This window comes from Ambystoma mexicanum, chromosome 8 (assembly GCF_040938575.1).
Source record: "Ambystoma mexicanum isolate Mex_15411 chromosome 8, UKY_AmexF1_1, whole genome shotgun sequence".
In the NCBI taxonomy this organism is placed as follows: Eukaryota; Metazoa; Chordata; class Amphibia; order Caudata; family Ambystomatidae; genus Ambystoma; species Ambystoma mexicanum.
The window spans coordinates 192670729-192691976 of record NC_090929.1 but is presented as its reverse complement, the minus strand read 5'-3'; positions in this window follow the sequence as shown (position 1 = coordinate 192691976).

Here is a 21248-nt window from a genome sequence, read left to right as displayed (position 1 = left end):
AAGAGGTGCAGCTGGTAGTGTGACTTCTTAGAGATGTCAGATATGTGAGGAGAGAAGGAGAGTGTGGAGTCGAAGATGACCCCTAGGTTTTTTGCCTTGCAGGTAGGAGCAGGAAGAGGGCCAAGAGAGGCCGGCCAGAGAGCTGCAGGGAAGGAGGGAGTGGGTGTGCCGATGAGGAGAATCTCAGTCTTACTGGCATTAAGGCAGAGGTCATTGGCGGCACACCATTCCTGGATAGCAGACAGACAGTCAGAGATGAGGGAAGGAGAGCAGGAGGCAGAGGGTAGCCTGAAAATGAGCTGGGTATCATACGCATAGCACTGAAAGTTGGGGCAGAGAGCGGCTATGCGGTGGGCAAGGAGTGCCAGATACTGGTTGAACAGCCAGGGAGAGAGGTTAGATCCCTGAGAGACACCATAGGTGGAGAAAAAGATGTCAGAGAGGAAGGACCCCAGTGGACCTGGGAGGGTCGATTTGAGAGGAAAGAGGTCAGCCATCCCAGAGCCTGACCAGTGATACCCAGGTTATCACGGAGGCGGTTAAGCAGGATGGCATGGTTGAAGGGTATCAAAGGCAGAAGAGAGATCGAGCAAAATGAGAACACATGGGGTGTTAGAGTCAAGGTTGGAGAGCAAGTCTTCACGGATGTTCAGGAGAGCAGTTTCCGTGCTTCTGGGTGGATTTCCAGCAAACTGGTGTAAGAAGCATTAGCAAGGACCTTAAAGGATGGTTTTGCAAATGTCCCAGTTTTTTTATTTTTTCACAAGTGTCATAATGTAGGTACAAAAAATAGTGATATACCTTTGGTGACTGAGGTATAGTCTGTGGCCATGGGCAGTTGCCAGATTGTCTGGGTCATGGAATAAGGTCATGACCCGGACAATCTGGCTAATGGCCATGGCCACGCGGGACAACAAATGGGTTTAAAGTGGCCATGTCCACCTGGGACTGGCTTTGTGATAAAGTTATTCGAAAGTGAGATGGGTTTGAAAGGGAAGAAAAACGTGCTTGTGGTAATATGGGCATAAGGTTCTCTATTTGCCTTCTGCAGGCTGCCATGGAAAGTGAAGAGGGTCCCTGTACAGAGCTCTGCCTTCCCTTTCCATGGTGGCCATCTTGGAAAAGGATTTTTCTTCCTACACCAGGATGCCGCAGGAAGAGAAAATATTTTTTTAGCACCCCAGGTTCCTGCTTTGCAGGGGTTGGAATGGGGGATAATATTCCGGAGACCTCGCTATCCACCCTCGCTTTGCTTGGGCTGAAAGCTGAGAAATGTAATGTAGATGGAGTATATATGTTTTTTTTTAATTCTATTTTTTAACTGTCAAAGGTGGTTCCTAAAGGAACATTTCTTTTGTTGTTTTTTGATGTATTTCTGTTTGCAGGAGAGCTTAGAACAAAAGGTGCAAAGGGAAAAGAGGGACGTGGCACCAAGCATTAATATGGAGAGGCAGGTGGACAGGGAAGATGTTGCATGTGTGTTACTTCTAAGGTAGGGGGCAGTGTTTCTCATGCTCCTTGAATACAGCTTCAAAAGCACTTTGAAATTGCTTCCCTCTGGAGAATGTTGTGTTGTAGTATATACAGAGGACAGTTGCCTTGGAAAAATACGGATGAACAGCCTTTTTTATTGCTTGCAAGGTTGCAGGTGGGATTTTGTGTCCCAGAGAAGTAGGCTGTGTGGTTACAGTATTGGTTGAGGAAGATGCAGTGGAGGAAGACAGCCTCCTACTTGCTAAGAAAGGATCAACCTTTCTGAGAGCATTGTGGTTGTTGGTTTTGGTGTGGCAGCACATGGAGGTGGTCCTGTAGGAGTACTGTCCAGGCAGTCCACGACTGAGTACAACGTTGCACTCATTGCATTTCACTTTGGTAGCTTTAGCCTTTGGCACATTCCCAACAGTGGTAAATAACTGCCACACCCTTCATTCTCTCTGGGTGCTAGAGTTAGGCACTTCCTCTACCTCATCTTCTTGGTCCTCTTCATTGTCTTTGAAAGTATTCCACCTTTTTGTTGTGAAGGTCCTCCAGCTATTGGTGGTGGCTCTTGGGGAGGAGGGATGGCAATAACTGATGCCATTTTTAAGATAAATAGCAGTTTTGATAAAATTCCTTGAAGAATGTACTGTGTACTAGATTGTTAATGGATAATGAGTAAGAATAGGTGTAGGAGCTGTGCAAGGGAAAGTTCGAAGTTGAAAGTTCCTAGATCAGTAGAAAATGCAGTTCCGAACTGTCTTCGAAGCATGGATCCGATTGCGAAGTGCGGACGAGTTCACAAACACGTCATCATGCCGCACACGAGCGTATGGTCACGTGGCACTGTCCGGAAGGTCCGCGATAAAGTCAGACATTCCTGGACGTTTACTGGCACAAAATTAGTTGAAAAAGTTCCAAAAAATGTATAGAAGTGTTAAAAATGATGCTAGAAGGTGGGAAATGGCAGAGTTTTAAGGTGAAACTTTGTAAATTGGACAGAAATATTACTATATTGGGTAAATTTGATATTAGTAAGGTGTGTTAGTATTGTAAGTTGGATTTATTTATTTTTTAAGAAAAAGATTCAAAGTGGATGTTTAAGGTGATTGAAAGTTAGTAAATCTGGTATATTGATCAATCAAATTTGTGGCCAATCATGACATCAAACATGGTGCCAAACCTTACGTACATTTGTCACAAGTCTTTAACCCATCAGCCAGGGGCAAGAAAGCTGCAGATTAGGTGTTTTGGACAATGACTCCATGATCCCTCACCTTTGAGTACAAAGGCTACGGCTGATGTGAGTTGTAGTCCATAACATCGGGAGAGCCAAAGATTTCAGTTCCCTCCTATAAGCTATACTAAGCTTTCATCATTATTTGTATTGTGACAGATATGCATTATGTTAAAAGGGGAACTTGATGTAAAGGCTAAGGAGAACATTGAACATTGCATAACTAGAAGCATGAAGAACTGTTGTTTGTTATCGGAAATTAACCATGCACCACTACCCACAAATTTGACTAAGAGCTATCAATCTGTCAATCCTATTTGTGATCTGTCAGAATGTGGTTTCGAGTATAAATCATGCTTTCTATTTATGGGACCACAGTTAAAGCGGGTGACACTATATATTAACGACTCACTGTTGTCTGATAAGAAAGTCTTTAAAATGATAAAAATATATATAGTCCCTTTTATTATACATTTACCACGCGTGAATGTGGGTAGCTTGTACCAGATAAGCCCAGAAACAACAGGTGTTCCTGATCGTGTCATATTTACAGTGATAACCATAATTCTAGTTAAATTGGACACTTGATTTTCATTTCTCTGAGTTATAATAACATGATTTATTGGCCTCAGCTGGGGTCACACCCTACAACTTGCCTTGGCAAGAGCTTACTGTGCATGGAATTAATTTGCCAGGAGTACCGAGGGTTAGTACTCCCCTTATCCTATGGGGAAGCAGCAAACGTAAATGGAAGCCCCCTGGTCTCTTCTCCAAAATCTGGTACAAATGTGTAGAGACATGCTATTTCTCTACATTGCAATAAAGGTCAGTATTGGGGAGGAGGCTGAGATAGTGTCATTAGTACTGCCCAGTGTGTCAATTAATACTTACACTGCAGGTTTGGACCATTATTTCTACAATTCTCTAATGAAGGTTATTACTTTTACTGACTAATATGATCATTCATGCACACAATTATCAGAGAGGTTCTTTATTGCTAATAATGTATGATGGATATTTTTACAAATATGTATTGATCATGTTGGGTTATTTTGCTAATGCCGCTCATACCGTTATAATTGCCCTAACTTGCTGAAAAGTTTGTTATTGATAGTACTGCCTGTTAGAAGTGTTATTGCTTATATTGCCTGATGGATATCACATTTAAAATGCTGTATGATGGGGACACCAGGCCTTACAAAGCAGATGGTGGAATTCATCTGATGGAAAATCATTTTATGCATACATAGGAGTAGGCTAAAATCCAGCAAGGCAGACATGTGATTCAAGACAGAACAAGACCCTGAATCTGTTAAGGAGCACCTAAAGGTGGCAGTTTGCTAAAATGACCTGTCTAATGCAGGCCAAAGGAGTTGTTTTACATAATGGTAATTGTAGTGAGGCAAGACACACCAGGTGAGGATAAACGCAGGTTTATTGGGACAAGTATCAGACATATAGTTGAGACCCCCAAACAGGACAGCATCAGATCTCCAACTGCCGAAATACAATGCATAACAGATCCTAAGTTCCATAGCAGAGCAGTGCATTGTGACCTCAACCGTGCACAGCCCAAGGACTTCACATATAGAATGCTCATCATCCCCATAGCAACACTTGGTATTCCCCTAGCACAGCAAACCCATATATACCAGTAAACCCATATATACAACACATCCCGCCCTTATCTGAAGAAAGTTTAAAATTAATAACAAATGTTACTTAGCTTAACTAGGTATTAAAATAAAAAAAATGTGAATATAAAATATATATATAGAATTGCCTAGCATTTCAGCGCTGGACTGCCCCTGGGCAGGACAAAGGCTGATATGCAGGGAAATTTCTTCTCTGTGAAAAGGACAGTGAGCTAAAGACTTGGTAGAGTCTCTCCCAGGGGTTATTCACCCAAGAACAGGTCATTAGGCTGTGTTCGTGCTGGTAGAGAGATTCCCAGACCCCCCTTTGTTTTGAATAAATTAACTTTGGGTTTCACCCTAAGTTAACAGGGCGATCCAGACGTGGACCCCTTGCTCACTGTTCTTAGAGAGGCAACAGTTTCACCTCACTGATGATGCTCAACAAGGCTGAAACATGTGTATGGGGTTACTGATGGTACTCTTGTTCAGAGGAGAATTGCCTAGCATTTCGGCGCTGGACTGCCCCTGGGCAGGACAAAGGCTGATATGCAGGGAAATTTCTTCTCTGTGAAAAGGACAGTGAGCTAAAGACTTGGTAGAGTCTCTCCCAGGGGTTATTCACCCAAGAACAGGTCACTAGGCTGTGTTTGTGCTGGTAGAGAGATTCCCAGACCCCGCTTTGTTTTGAATAAATTAACTTTGGGTTTCACCCTAAGTTAACAGGGCGATCCAGACGTGGACCCCTTGCTCACTGTTCTTAGAGAGGCAACAGTTTCACCTCACTGATGATGCCCAACAAGGCTGAAACACGTGTATGGGGTTACTGATGGTACTCTTGTTCAGAGGAGAATTGCCTAGCATTTCGGCGCTGGACTGCCCCTGGGCAGGACAAAGGCTGATATGCAGGGAAATTTCTTCTCTGTGAAAAGGACAGTGAGCTAAAGACTTGGTAGAGTCTCTCCCAGGGGTTATTCACCCAAGAACAGGTCATTAGGCTGTGTTCGTGCTGGTAGAGAGATTCCCAGACCCCCCTTTGTTTTGAATAAATTAACTTTGGGTTTCACCCTAAGTCAACAGGGCGATCCAGACGTGGACCCCTTGCTCACTGTTCTTAGAGAGGCAACAGTTTCACCTCACTGATGATGCCCAACAAGGCTGAAACACGTGTATGGGGTTACTGATGGTACTCTTGTTCAGAGGAGAATTGCCTAGCATTTCGGCGCTGGACTGCCCCTGGGCAAGACAAAGGCTGATATGCAGGGAAATTTCTTCTCTGTGAAAAGGACAGTGAGCTAAAGACTTGGTAGAGTCTCTCCCAGGGGTTATTCACCCAAGAACAGATCATTAGGCTGTGTTCGTGCTGGTAGAGAGATTCCCAGACCCCCCTTTGTTTTGAATAAATTAACTTTGGGTTTCACCCTAAGTTAACAGGGCGATCCAGACGTGGACCCCTTGCTCACTGTTCTTAGAGAGGCAACAGTTTCACCTCACTGATGATGCCCAACAAGGCTGAAACACGTGTATGGGGTTACTGATGGTACTCTTGTTCAGAGGAGAATTGCCTAGCATTTCGGCGCTGGACTGCCCCTGGGCAGGACAAAGGCTGATATGCAGGGAAATTTCTTCTATGTGAAAAGGACAGTGAGCTAAAGACTTGGTAGAGTCTCTCCCAGGGGTTATTCACCCAAGAACAGGTCATTAGGCTGTGTTCGTGCTGGTAGAGAGATTCCCAGACCCCCCTTTGTTTTGTATAAAATATAACATCAGCAGACATTGCACTTTTGACATATCACAAGAATGGTTCAAGACATCTGCTTTCTTAACTTCGCAACTCTTGACAAATTCCAAATTTGGCCGCTCTCTGTCCTAACGGCACCTCTGTACACTTGGACAACCTTGACAGGATCCGAATACAACAGATCCCCTTTCCTGTTTATTACGGGCTTCCGTATTCTGATCCAATCACCCACCTCAACAATTGTTACCTTCCTCTTTGGGGACTTCTCATTCATCCTCTCAACCCATTTACCCTTTCGTTCTTCCATTCTTTTTTTTAACTTCCTCTACAACCTCATTGGTTTCCCTCACTCTTCCCAACCATGCCGGTGATAACACAGTGTTACCTCTTTGCCCTCTCATCAATTTGAAGGGACTTATTCTCGTTTCAGCATTTGGGGCCATCCGTAAAGCATACAAACGCTCTTTGACTGCTACTTTGCAATCACTACCACATGCACTTGCTCCTCGAATACTATCCATTATACAACGGTTCATTCTCTCAACCATTCCGTTCCCTTGTAGATAATACAATGCAGTCTTCTTGTGCCGAATTCCACATTTGAAAAGATATTCTTGGAACAACTTACCCGTGAATTGTGGACCATTGTCTGTAAGAAGGGTCCTTGGCAATCCGTCCCTTTCAAAAACACTCTCTAAAAACTCCACAATGGATTGACTTGTAACATCCCTCAATACTTTAAACTCCGTCCACCTTGAAAACATATCTATTAAGGCAATAATAAACCTTCCTTGTCCCCTACCCATATCGACAGGGCCCAGAACATCAATGGCAAGATCTTGCCACAAACCTTCCGGTACCAACGTCTTTCTTACTGGCTGGACCACCGCCGAAAGATTTTTTCCTGATTTAATGCACACTACACACTCACCTACAACTCTCTCGATTTCTCGATCACAACATGGCCACCAATAATCAGCCTTTATAACATCTTTAGTCTTGGATACACCCACATGACCGCAATGGGCAATGTCCACCAGCCTTCTTCTCAAACTCCCAGGAACAACCAATTTGTCCCACCGATATAATACGCCATCCCTCACCGACAATTCCACTCTTACTTCCCACAATGATCTCTCCTCTCTCGACAACAATCTCTTTTCCGGCCAACCTTTTCTAACGAAACCCATGATGCGTCTCCACATATCGTCAAACTGCAGAGCTTCAATCCACTCTTCTCTCTGTATCACCCTTTCAGTGCTCGCAAATACCATATTACCAACATCACCACACTTTTCACTCTCCTCATCATCACTACTATCCACCCTTAACCTCGAAGCATAATCAGCTTGTACATTGCTTTTCCCAGGGACAACTTCCATATTGAATTTGAGGCATTGTAACCTGGTTACCCAGCATGCAACTCTTCTTGAGACTTTATCCAGGCCTTTACTTTCAAAGATTGCCTTTAATGGTTTATGGTCAGTTCGGAAAAAGGAATTCCTGACCCCACACAAAAAATTTCAGTTTTTCAATTCCCCAATGGCATGCTAGAGCCTCCTTTTCTATGACTGAGTAATTCAACTCAGCCCCTTTCAACATGCGTGAAGCATGTAAAACTACATCTTCCATACCATCCACTCCTACTTGGGACATAACCACACCAATCCCCATTTCGCTAGCATCCACTGATAAAATAGTCTTTTTCTTGGTGTCGTACATAGCCAATGGTTTCGCCATATCAATTTTCGATTTTATTTCTTCAAACTCCTTTTGACAAGTTCTATCCCAGTCAAATTCAACACCTTTCATTAGCAGAGCTCTCAAATTTATTACCCTATCCACAAAATTTTCTACAAAACGATGGTAAAATTCTATGGTACCTAAAAATGACCTCAATTCTGCCTTGTTTTTCGGAACTTGCATTCTCCTTATCCCATCAACCAAATCCTTTCTGGGTCTAAGACCTCCCTCAGATATTTCATGGCCCAATTACTCCACCGTACGAGTGCAAAAGACACACTTCTGACCACGTAACATAATTCCACGCTCTTTGAATATCTTTAGAACCACCTCCACTTTTTCTCTCAATGCCTCTTCAGTTTTCCCACATACTAACACATTGGGCCTCATTAGGACCCTGGCGGTAAGGGGTTTGCGCCAGCGTTAGCTGCGCCGACCCCTTACCGCCAACTACGAGTTCCCATAGCGCCATGGTCATTTTTCCGCCCGCTTTTTGCGGGCGTAAAAATCCATGGCGCTATGGGACCTTGGTGTTAATTACGCCACCGTAATTTACGGTGGCGTAATTAACTCCTTCCCCACTCCCATTATACCCTATGGGGCCGAAATGGGAATGGGGAAGGGTAAATGGGTCAATGGGGACTTACCGCCCCGCCGACCTCGGAATGGGGCGGTAAGTCCACCATCCGGCATGGCGTAAACGGACTTTACGCCATGGCCGGAAAGTCCGTCGATGGCGGAAAAAATCCGCCAGGGTCGTAATGAGGGCCATTGTCTTTGAAGCACCCGACATCTTTCACTCCCTTTAGTAATTTGTCCATCACTTTTTGAAATACTGATGAAGCAAATATTAGCCCAAACGGCATACGTCGGAATTGATAAACTCCTTCATACGTAATGAATGCAGTAAGTTTTCGCGACTCAGTATCTAAATCTATTTGATGGTATGCACTTGCCATTTCTAGCTTCGCAAAAAACTTAGCGTTACCAATTCGACTCCGTAATTCACCCATATTGGGTAGGGGATGTCTATCAGCTATGACACACTTATTCACTTCTCTTAAGTCCATACACACTCTTAATTCACCACTTGGCTTCCGTACCACCACAACCGGGGAAATCCACTCTACATCCTTGGCTGGTTCAATGATACCCGCCTTTTCCAGTTTCATTAGTTCTTCCTTCACAGCATCCCGCATCGTCATAGGTAATGGTCTCAGTTTCGCACACACTGGCTTACTCCCATCTCTCAACGTAATTTTGTGCACCATACGCTTCAGACAACCTACTCCATTACTGAAGACTTTGGAATATTTAGTTATCAAATCACTGTTAACATCCCCCACTCTACTAGGCCCTCCGATATTTCCAATGTTGAGGACTTGTTCTTCACTAATGAGGTCCAGTTTGATCCCCAGACCTCTTTGTTCTCTCCACCCGAGTAAAGTTTCTCCCTTCCTTGTAGCATATATTTTGCCATAAGCCGTTCACCCATTGAAACTGAAATGAGCCATGCAGCACCCCAATAGCTCTATTTTTTCGCCATTGTAGTCCCCAGGGTTTTTATCAGATGGTGTTAAATCTTCCATCCGACCATATACTAAATCCTCATAAGTACCCCTTGACATCAAAGTAATCTTTGAACAAGAGTCTGATAACATTCTTACTTCTTGCCCATTCACCTTAACCCACGCCGCAGGATGTTCACACTCATCATTCTGAGAACATTTCACCATATTAACAGTGACCACCTCACTCTCAGACTCTTCACCCTCTCCTGATGATACAACCTAACATTCCTCAACAAACATGGTACCTTTAGCCCCAGCTATACGATCATTTTTACAACAGTTTTCAAAATGTCCCCACTTCTTGCATATAGAGCAATGTGTTCGTCTGCCAGGACAAATCAGTGAAGTTGATAAGTGACATGCACTCCCACACCTAAAACATAAACGTTCCTCTCTTCTTGGACCTCTATAAGTAACCTCCTTCTGAGTATTTTTATTACTCAGTGAGCTTGCCCAGCCCCACTCTTGCTCTGAACTGAGTCATTCCCTTTTACAAGTTTATTTTTCGATTTCCTTTTCTCCTTAGTACCCACCTCTTAGGGTCACTAATCTTTAAAACTTTAATAGGCTGAACAGGTTTCATCTCTTTCGTACCCAATTTCGCCACACACTTCAATGTGTGCTCTATCCTCTTAGCAATAGTTGTAACTTCATCTAAATTAGGATCATCCTTCAACCACACTTCCTCTCGAATTTTATCATTTGAACAATGTAACATGAACTGATCTCTTATACGTTCATCTAATGACCCACCAAATTTGCATTTCAATGACAAGTGTCTCAAAGCTGTAATGTATTCTTCTACTGACTCGCCGTCATGTTGGAATCTCATTCCGAAATGATAACGTTCCAACACCGTGCTGATCTTTGCCTCAAAATGTTTGTCTAATTTAAGTAAAGCATAGTCAAAGTCATTACCACCATCTTCCATGTCCAATTCTCCAATATCAGGCAGTGTTTCATAAATTCTTTGCCCTTCATAGCCCAAAAAGTGCATTAACGTGGATACTTTCCTTTCCGTAGACATACCATTTCCACATGTCGCCTTAACATAATGCAAAAATCCCCTTTTCCATGGGCCCCACTTGATCCTAGGGGGGGCTCGGGGTAGGCATGCACATTTGTGGCCCAGGGACACCAGACAAAGGCATGTTAGGAGTAACTGTATCAGTATCTTCTATAGCAGTGGGGCTCTTCTTCACTCACGTGACCAAAGTTTTGTTAAATTTACTAATCAACAGCAAACCCTGCCACGTTGTTTCTCACCTGGACCAATAATAGTGTATGTTCGACCTTTTTCCACAACAGATAGCACGTCGCCGGCTTCCCAAAAGGGCCCTGGGCGGTTGACGAATCTCGTTGCAGCTTCCTAGGGTCAAGGCGTCAGTTCCAACCAACGGAGATTGAAAGGAAAAGAAATTATGATGCTGTCACATGACCAGGTACGCACTCGCAGTCCATGTATCAAATTTTGGATCACATGAGCTGGCATTACGACTACAGGAAGAAGGAATTCAGTGAAGCCACCCACTCTTCGCGGCACAGCAAGATGGTCCACTAGATCCTGTACACACTTCGTTGAGAGCCATATCTCATCACACCCGATCCGCACTTGCCATGTTGCTCACACCGCACAACGCAACAGCCGTGTCCCGATACGTCTTTGACAAATTACGACTGGATGTGTCACGACCGGACAACACTCGGGTTTGGCAGCTGCCGACCTCTGTACCTTTAAGTACCAGGCAGCGTGTACGGCGCTGGAGACGGCGTATGAGGAGCAAACGGCGCTCCACTCTTCAAGGACCGCCGCAATCCAATTGTCGGGTAATCTACAAGGACTGCAGAGTTGGTCCGCAACGATTCGCTGGGCTGGGGGTCTCAAAACTCCTTCACCATCAAGACTTGCCTGGGTTGTTCTCTCTGACTTCTTCAGCATCCCATCCTCGTCGCCAATGTAGTGAGGCAAGACACACCAGGTGAGGATAAACGCAGGTTTATTGGGACAAGTATCAGACATATAGTTGAGACCCCCAACCAGGACAGCATCAGATCTCCAACTGCCGAAATACAATACATAACAAATCCTATGTTCCATAGCAGTGCATTGTGACCTCAACCGTGCACAGCCCAATGACTTCACATAAATAATGCTCATCATCCCCATAGCAACACTAGGCATTCCCCTAGCACAGCAAACCCATATATACCAGTAAACCCATATATACAACAGTAATGCTTTGAAAAAACGCCTCATTTGTGGGAAAGGTGTGTTGGCCTACATTCAAGACACCTTAGCATTCATCTCTAATTGTGTGAGCTCCTACGTTGAAACTTTCTGTTGTTTGTATTGCATAGCTTGTACAATGAGTGTACTGCTACCACAAGAATCAATAAGTGGCAGAGTAAGCTGCATTTTATAAGATCAATAAAATTATTTCTGTTTGCTGCAGACATTTTGAGTATCAAAAAGATTCAGCAGTAATTGCACATGTTAAGCATGCTATTAAAATGCTACTAAATGTGTTCAATCATCATACAGTGTGTTCCCTCTTTTCTCGTTCCCTCTAGTTCTCAATTTCTCTCTCTCTCTCCCTCTCCCAGTCTCTTTCTCTCTATCTTTTGTCCTCGTTCTAGCTGTATACGTATCTGTGAAAGAAAGCATTGAAGATCTAATATTAATGTAATATTCAGCAGATGGAGCCTGTCCTACCAGTGAACAATTTGAAAGAGGAAAAGTCACAGATCTCTGGTAGAAAGATGTCCGGGTCTACAGGATGCAGACACTGATCTACACACAGTAGCTTTTGGGACTGAGCTGGCTTGTTTAAGGATACCCAGCACTGGGCAGGCTGCTTGTGAGAGCCACTGAGGTTTGGAAAATGAAAGCAGTTTTGTTGATTTGCTCAGCACAAAACAAAAGTGTGACACCTCAATCTAAATGAGTATGTTTCTATTTACATTTGACATTCCTTCTGCGCCTCTCCCCAAGTTTATCAGGCCACTGGATATGCAGGTATCCTAATCAGTGTAATCAGCACATCCACCAACCTTTATAAACTCGACCTGACACTCTGAAGAGCAGCACCTGATACATGTGAATGCACAGCCACAGAGACACAGGGCCTCATTACGCGTTTGGCTATAATTCAAATGGAACTACCGCAAAACGTATTTACCGGTACCACCACTCTCTTCTGCGAATAGCGGCGGTGTGATTCTCCATTTTTTGAATCTATAGCATTCCATTGGGATGTAATCAAATTTTCCATTCGTGGTAATTCTGTCATGTTAAATCTGGCAATTTTGGAATTTCCATTCGTGGTAATTATGTCATGTTAAATCTGGCAATTTTGGGAGGTAAAGTGGAATGTTTACTTCCAACTACGTGCTGCCTCCACTTCATCTCCCATCTCAGAAATTGGCGGTGCAGAGTGACAGTAGAGTGGCAGTAGAATGGAACCCCACAACTTTACTACCATTTTTACCTGCAGTGCCCATTTCGCATTGAGGCCCACAATCCCTCTGATGAAGCATAATGCTCTGTTCAGATGGCTTCAGTAATGTGGGAGCTGAGCATGTCATGCACCGGATGCCTGACTCTGATGTTAACACATTGGGCCTCATTATGAGCAATGGGGTAGGGGATAACGGTGCCAGTATCTCCCGCGAGGAGACCTCACAAACAGGGCCCCATTATGAGGTCTCCTCGCGGGACCCGCTAAGGACGCCTGGTTTTAACAAGCAAGTGGTAAAACAGGCGTCCTTTGTGGGTTCCGCGAGGAGACCAGGATGCAAACAACGGGCCCGTCATTAGCGTGCCCGTTGTTTGCATCCTCCCCATTCCCATTGAGCCCTATGGGGGCTCAAATGGGAATGGGGATGTGCCGGACCGGGGTTCCCGGGAAAGGGAATTACCGGGCCTTCCAAGGTAGGAATGGCCCGGTACTTCCCCATTCCGGGAACCTGGACCCGGTACCCGGTATAGGGGTAGCCATGCCGCCAATCGCTCCCTCCATACTTGTAATGAGGCCCATAATCTGTTGCCTGCTCTCAATTTATAACCTCATTTGGGGTAGGGTTTTCATTGCAGCGTTTCTCTGTCGAGATACCCGTTCCCACTTCTGCACTTCTCCCTCCCCCTTGCACCTATCACCTCGTTCATGCACTTGCACAGTAGGATTGTCACAAGGCCAATATAACCATTTCTTTGTTGTTGGATTCTTATGATTTCCCATGTCCTCCCCCCATAGTGTCTTGTGGCACCTTGAAACACATGTATATAGGCGCCATACAAATGTCCAATTAAATAAAAATGACAAATAAATAAATACAGATGGAAATCACTGTTCTCTTTCTGAATTTATTTGTAAAGAATGGAACAAAGCTTAAATTAATGTGTCTTAATTAACTTCTCAGTTTGACAGTTATGCCTCACAGGCCATTGGCTGTGCAAATTAACTCTAAAGAGGTGATGTATTTCCCTCTGAAATTGTTCAAAGGGCTACAGAGATGTTCATCACATCAGCATAAAGAGCAGCTGTTTGTTTTTTAAAGTGAAAATTGATCTTGATTGACGTGCAAGAACCCAACTTTATGATCTTCAAATGACAGGCATCAACGTGCGCTACATTTTTCATTTGAATTAATGCCTAAAAGCACCAATTGCATATTTTTATTTTTTACAGAGCAACTATAAATGTGGCTAAATACAAATAAAGTGAAAAAGAAATATGTGTAAATGAAAGCATAAATGTTGAAAAAATGCATGCCATAAAACCGTGAGTCTTAGTATGGTGTACTGTATGTACTGTAATGGGCTATGTAATGTTTTCAGTTTTATGCGAAGCTGCTTCCATTAATGGAGTCCTTGTTATTCTCCTATGTCTGTGGCTATTTATTGTAAGGTCTGAGACTATATCCTTTCACTAACTACTTGATTCTCCACCTCACACTCAAAACAACATCAGCAGGCCCCTAGTATATCACCTTTCTCTCCCCTGATTCCACTCAAACCTGATCTATGCAATCTTCTCTAACGCACCTTATACCCTCATCTTCACGTTGACCACTGGACACTGATGAACACACTAAACCGTACAGATGGTTATGCCCTCGAAGACTGGGGTTCCCTGCAACACACACAGCATACCTTGTCCCTTAACACAACCAACCAGACACGTTTTCATTAAACTCCATGCCAAAAGCATAGTGTGCACCTATACTCTGCTGCACTGTATCCTGATCTGCAGCTCTTGCTCTCCAGTGGCACAGAGCAGGCACAGAGGTCACAGGTGCCCTGTGTAACAGCTGCTGTTAAAGTAAAATCACTGTAGTGCAGAGGGTGCATTTAAGTCTGTACTTCTGTTCCAAATCCAAAAGAAATTATGCTAAGGCATTGCCTGGTGGCTGAATAATCTAGAAATATAAAACATACCTAGGTTTCGATTTGGTGGCTGGTAGTTCACATAATTATTAAATCCACAGTGCAGGCCCTGTGTGATCAGACCATCTGTAAGGTATGGCATCAGGAGGCAAGTGTCACGTGTCTCAAGGACAGAGGTTGAACCCCTTAAAGTAGGCTTGCTTTCACAAAATCCCCAGTGACATTTTGCCTAGAAAAGTGGGGTCTCCGACCTCTTCATTGATTACATTTTGGGCCTTCAAGGGCATCAGGAAGAATTAATGTGAGTCCAGTTGGGAGACCAATTCCTTCCAAAACCCTCTGCCAGAGGTAACGACAGATGTTGAAAAACAGATAAATGCTCTGATCCCTACACATCCCCAGGACCCATTAGAGCTGACATTGGCTGTGGACTAAGGCCTTCCACTCTGCTAGCAAACCTCCCTAGGCTGGGGGGAGCAGAGACTGAAAAGGACTAACCTTGATTTAGAGTCAACTGCAGTGTGACTCACAGTATCCATGGGGCCAAAGAGCCAGGATTCCTGTTGTCATCACCCAAATCAATGTGTACTGCATTTGAACATGGTTTGTCCTTTTGAACCCCCAGGAGCTGTGGTGCTGCTTTTGGTACTCACCTTTGAACTTAGAACCACTTTGGCTGCATCATCAAAATGGCCCAACACCACACCAGTGCACCCTGCAGATATCTTCGAACCTCCATGTTATCGAACTAAACATCGACACAGCTAGACTTCACATTGAAACCCTTCTCGAACCGCTGACTCATCACATCGCTCATGGACCAGACCCTGCATCACTCATCATTTTCGTCCCTGCTTCATTGTCGGAACTGCTCGTGGTGACCTATCATCCTGCATTGCTCAACATCACCTTTGAACCGCACAGAGCCCCACTCAAACCTGACTTGATGCAGACTTGCGGCCTGGGATCAACCTGACTCACCACTTTTGAACTACAGTTCTACCTGCAATCATTACACCTTGAAGCCTGGTTCCACCCGGTCGAATCGTCTGACAACTGGAATCAGGTACTATTGCAGACCCATGCCCTGTTGGTCAATTTTTGGGGCCCTAGACTCTGGGTAAGGCCTGTGTTGCATCTTTTTTCCTAAAATGAAGATATCCTTTTGAGTGACATTACTATAATGTTTGCCATTTTCGTCTTTGCCTATGTATTCAGAGTGTCTATGCACATATTTGTTCTGCCTTTTCTCTCTCCTTTGAAAGGGGTGGGTTTGATAGAGTTTTAATAGTTGAATAATGCATTTGTTTAATTAAAGTATATACATTTTTATAGAACCTTGATTGGGCCTAATTTTATTTTGGAACTGTTGCAATATTTCTGTTTGAGTTGTTACTGTCTCATCTTCACAACTCTTCTAAGAGTATAGCATTCCCCCGGCCCACGTTACCACAAAAGGCATGACAGTCATATCTCCTGTCAAGTCACATTGGGATCGCAAACGCAGAGCAGCTTCCACTGAGAAGCACTACAAATAGGAACGCAGCAGGAGCCTGTGAAGGAACTTCCCTGGCCCACAAAGCATCTCCGGTGCTGGGCTATGTTGCACAAATTGCAGCAGGGGTCAACTCCTAAAATAAAAGCGTGGGGACTCATTAAATACCAATTGAATGTGGTACCACCAGAAATTAGCATATAAAGGTGCCCTCTTAAAAGGGTGGGGGGACTTTTGAAAAAGCTAGGGGGACTCTGTTCACCCTCATGTACCCTCGACTTGAGCCCTGCATTGCATGTTATGGAGCAGTTGGCAACATTTCCCCAAATAATCGCATTAGTTTGTGTTAGACGATTACTGTCTGTGCAGGGGAAACATCATAGGCTTTTGCAAATAGCTGTATCTCTATAGGGATTTAATATTGACATCCATGTCAAGCATCGATCAGTACACTCCACCGCTCTCTCAGTAGAAAATATTGCTAGGAAGGTGGGACTGACTCTTAGTAGGTGTCACAATCCAGCCCTGGAAGACCTGGAGTCATTGGAGACTCCATTGACTTCCCTGTTCATGTTTTCTATGGAACGTGCCTTAGCAGACTAGTCTTCTCACAACATGGCCACCTCAACCATATACGTGGTTGTTTCCACAGGCTCTGTGCGTTGCAACCCTTGTCATTCACACTCTGGGTAAGACGCACCATAGTGTGTTACTTTTCTGTCTTGCTTGCCTCCAGTCTTGTCTTGCTCCCCCTTCCTAGGTTGCCTCCTTGTGCATCCTCTTTCATTCCTTCACTGCCTCGTGACTTCTCTCTCTCGTCTCCTATGTTTCCCTCTGCTGTGCTCCGACAGTGCGCTCTCCCCTCCTGTCAGGATTTGGTGTTATTTCTGCAGCCTGCTTGCTTTTTGACCTTTGCAGCATTGCGTGCCACGGTGTCCCAACCATTCTGGCAAGCTTATTTGACTTTCCTCCAACTTCTTGCTAAGGAGGAGGTTTCTCACGTTACCGGCCATTGCTCTGTGAGGATTCACTTCACAGTCTCCCAGCTTTCTGTAATCCGCTCCCAAGTGGTCTCACACTACTCCATATGGTTTGGGTTCTCCAGTCTCCAGTATCTTTAACGGACACGTGCTACCTGTTCTCAGTGTCTGTCCTTTTTCGCTACTCTATTGGAGAAGTTGTGTTAAGCATTCCTGCCATTCTTGAAGACCTGCACAGAACCAACCTGCTCACTGGGACTTCCAGGGTTTTTCTGCCTGACGGATTTTCCCTGGGCTGGGGCCTGCTCCCCAGCCTGCACATGAGGCACAGTGGCCTCTGGGGGAGCTCACCCTTATCTCTTCCAAAAGAAGGGAAAGAAGGCTGACTCAAGATGAAAGAAGAAGAAGGAAGAAGCATCTAAGGAATCCTCAGGCACATTAGGTGAGGAGACATCTAAGGAGGAGGTCATAGAACTTGAGAGTTTGCAATGCCCAACATCAACCATGGCTAGTCTGGAGCTTTATCAGGAACTTGTTGCAGTGTTACAAGGACTAGCGTTCGAAGTACAAAACCTACAAGCTGAAAATGTTGGACTGAGACAACAAGCAGTGTTTAGGGATGACTAAAGAGGCGATCTACCTCCTTTAACTCTACATTTCAGTAAATATGACGTAAATCCCAGACGACTCAAAGAATTCCTTGACGCCTGCTTAGTCTATTTTACCTTTCGACCTCGAGCCTAAGAATCTGAGAGGGTCAGAGTGGGCTTTCTCATTGTTTTGCCATGGGCCACCCACTGGTGACCAGCTCAGATCCCTTCCTGAACGACTTCACTCTGTTCGTACAGCTCTTCAAAGACATGCTTTGAAAGGCCAGAAGTTCAATACTCCTCATACAAGAGCCTGCTGAATCTCTGACAAGGGACGTCTGACATCCAGTCCTATGTATCAATTTTCCAAAAGATAGCCGTGGATTCTGGCTGCCTGAAACAGCTCAACACACCTTATCCGGTGTGGACTCCAGGAGGAGATCAAGGATAAATGGCTAGGATCAGTAGGCCCTCATCCTTCTAGGAGCTGGTGTCCTTGCCCCTTCAAATCGAGTTTCGTTTATCAGTATAGAAGCTTGAAAAGCAAAGGAGCAGGTCTGCTTACCTTTACCTCAGCAATTTCCGGTCCAGCCGATAGACCCACAGTGGAAGAACCAATGCAGATTGGTGCTGTTAGAGGACCACTCACCGCGACAGAATGCAAAAGACGGAAGGATCTGGGGTTGTGTATGTACTGTGGCTCTGACAAACACCGCCTTAGAAATTGTCCAGGAGTGCCCCAGGGACATCAGGGAGATGCCAGCCCCGACCTTTAGCAGGGATAGGTATGGGAGATTGACACCAGTCCCTGCAACTCAGCTCAAATGCAAGAGACGTCCTTAGATTCTAGACTTAACCTCCGGTCCCATCATCCACGAAACCAAGGACCTAGAGGTTACCATTTTCCATCACAAGGAACTTATCACCTTTGACCTCATCTGAGCAGCCCTCTTCCCTGTGATTATAGGTATACCATGGCTCAGGAGACACAACCCCAGCATCAACTGGACCTTAAACACCATTCACTTCCAGTCACAGTACTGTCACTTACACTGCCTGGAGCAAGAGGCAGGCGACCCACAAGTTGGCATAACTGTGCCTCTCCTAGACCCTGTAGTGAATTCTATTCCCTCGCACTACCATGACTATCTGGATGTGTTTGAAGATGTGCTGCCAAGGAAATTACCACCTCATAGAAAGGAGGACTGTGCCATCGAACTCCAACCTGAAGCTACTGTTCCCTTTGGAAGGATGTTTCCTTTGTCCCTTCCAGAAAAAAGAGTCCTTAAGGAATACTTCGAGTCTAACATCCAGGATGTGCTTATTTGGGAATCCAAATCATCGGCAGGAGCTTCACTCTTTTTAATTCCGAAGAAGGGTTCATCCAAACTCCAGCCCTGCATCGACTACCACGGGATAAACAGCCTTACCATTCGGGATAGATATCCCATGCCCCTGATAAAAGACATTCTTGAAGCGGTACAAGGCACCTGTATATTCACTAAGTTAGACCTGCGAGGGGCGTATCATATCCTAAGAATCTGAGCTGGCGACGAATGGAAGACAGCTTTTCAGACCCCTCTAGGACATTATCAGTATCAGGTCATGCTGTTTGGTCTTGTATATGCACCATCGATATTCCAGCGGATTATGGACAAGATTTTTGCAGATTTTCTATTTTCCTCGCTAGTGGTATACCTGGATGATATCCTGGTATACTCTTCTGGGTTGGCCGAAACATCGCTGCCACGTCATAGAGGTTCTACACCATCTCCGGCAACACCAGTTATTGAGCAAGCCAGAAAAATGTACCTTTGAGGCATCCTCTGTCCCCTATCTGGGATTTATCTTGTCTAAGGAGGGGAGCCAAATGGATCCCCACAAGACCAAAGTCGTACTCCAGTGTCCTGCTCCAGAATCTGTTAAAGTCATTCAGAGATTCCTTGGTTTGGCGAATTTCTACCGTAGGTTTATCCCCAACTTCTCTGAAATGGTTCTACCCATTACAGCCTACCTTAAAAAAGGATTAAGATTCAATTGGAATTCCAAGGCAGAAGCAGCATTTCAAAAGCTTAAGCCGACCTTTGTCGCAACACCCATACTCTGTCAAGTGCACCCGACTGTCTCTTTTTTGATTGAGACTGATGCCTCGGGAGGAGCACTAGGGGCAGTGCTGCTACAAAGGAAAGAAGACAGATTAGAACACAGTGTGGCTTATTACTCCAGGACATTAATACCGAGGGAAAGAAATGATTCAGTCCTAGTGAAAGAATTGCTCTCGATACGACAAACCTGCCAAGAACGGCACCACCTCCTACAAGAAGCAGCATTTACATTTAAAGTACGTACAGACGGTCGCAATCTTCTCATACTGCAGAAAATGGAATGTTGCAACTCAAGACAAGCCCGATGGGCGTATTCCTTTTCACAATTAGACTTCACCATTTCCTATCTGCCAGGTAAATAAAACATACTAGCAGATGCCTTGCCCCACAGCCTTGGAGAAGATTCCGAACAGTACTTGGGGGAAGGAAGAAAAGATCCTTGCAGGAAAGCAATTCATCGGTGAAATAAACACCTTTCTCCAAGATGTCAAACTAGCTTTTACACAGTTGACTCTTAGCTCCAACCTACACTTAACTCTTAGGAAGGGTCTCTTACTCAGAAAGAAGGCATTGTATCTACCCCCGAGGATTTACAAACATTGGCGACTTCTTGGTGTCATGACCCTCCAACAGCTGGACACAAAGGTCAGACTTCCACTTTGGAACTCACCTCTCAGCACTTCTGGTGGCCGTCCATTAACAAGGATGTGAAGAAGTACGTCTCTTCTTGCCCCACATGTGCACAAAACAAATATACCTCCGCCAAACCATTGGGTCTTTTGCAGCAGGACATTCCGCCATCCGGGCCCTGGCAACACCTGTCAATAGACTTCATTGTAGATCTACCTCCTTCTCAAGGCTTCACCACCATAATAGTGACAATTTAGCAAACTTACTAATTTCTCTTCTCTGATGGGACTGCCTTCAGCCTCTAAGACAGCGCAGTCTTTCTGAAGGATGTTACAAGATTACATGGTCTCCCTCAAGCATATACCGGGTTGTTTCCACCAGCTCTCTGTGTTGCAACCCTTGTCATTCACACTCTAGGTAAGACGCTCCATAGTGCGTTACTTTTCTATCCTGCTTGCTTCCAGTCTTGTCTTGCTCCCCCTTTTTCCGGCTCGCCCCCTTGCACAGCCTGCTTCATTCCTTTGCCGCCTTGCGGCTTCTCTTTCTCGTCTCCTGTGTTTCCCCCTGCTGTGCTCCGATGATCCGCTCTCCCCTCCTGTCAGGTTTTGGTGTCATTTCTGTCAGCTGCAACCTGCCTGCTTTCCGACCTTTGCAGGATTT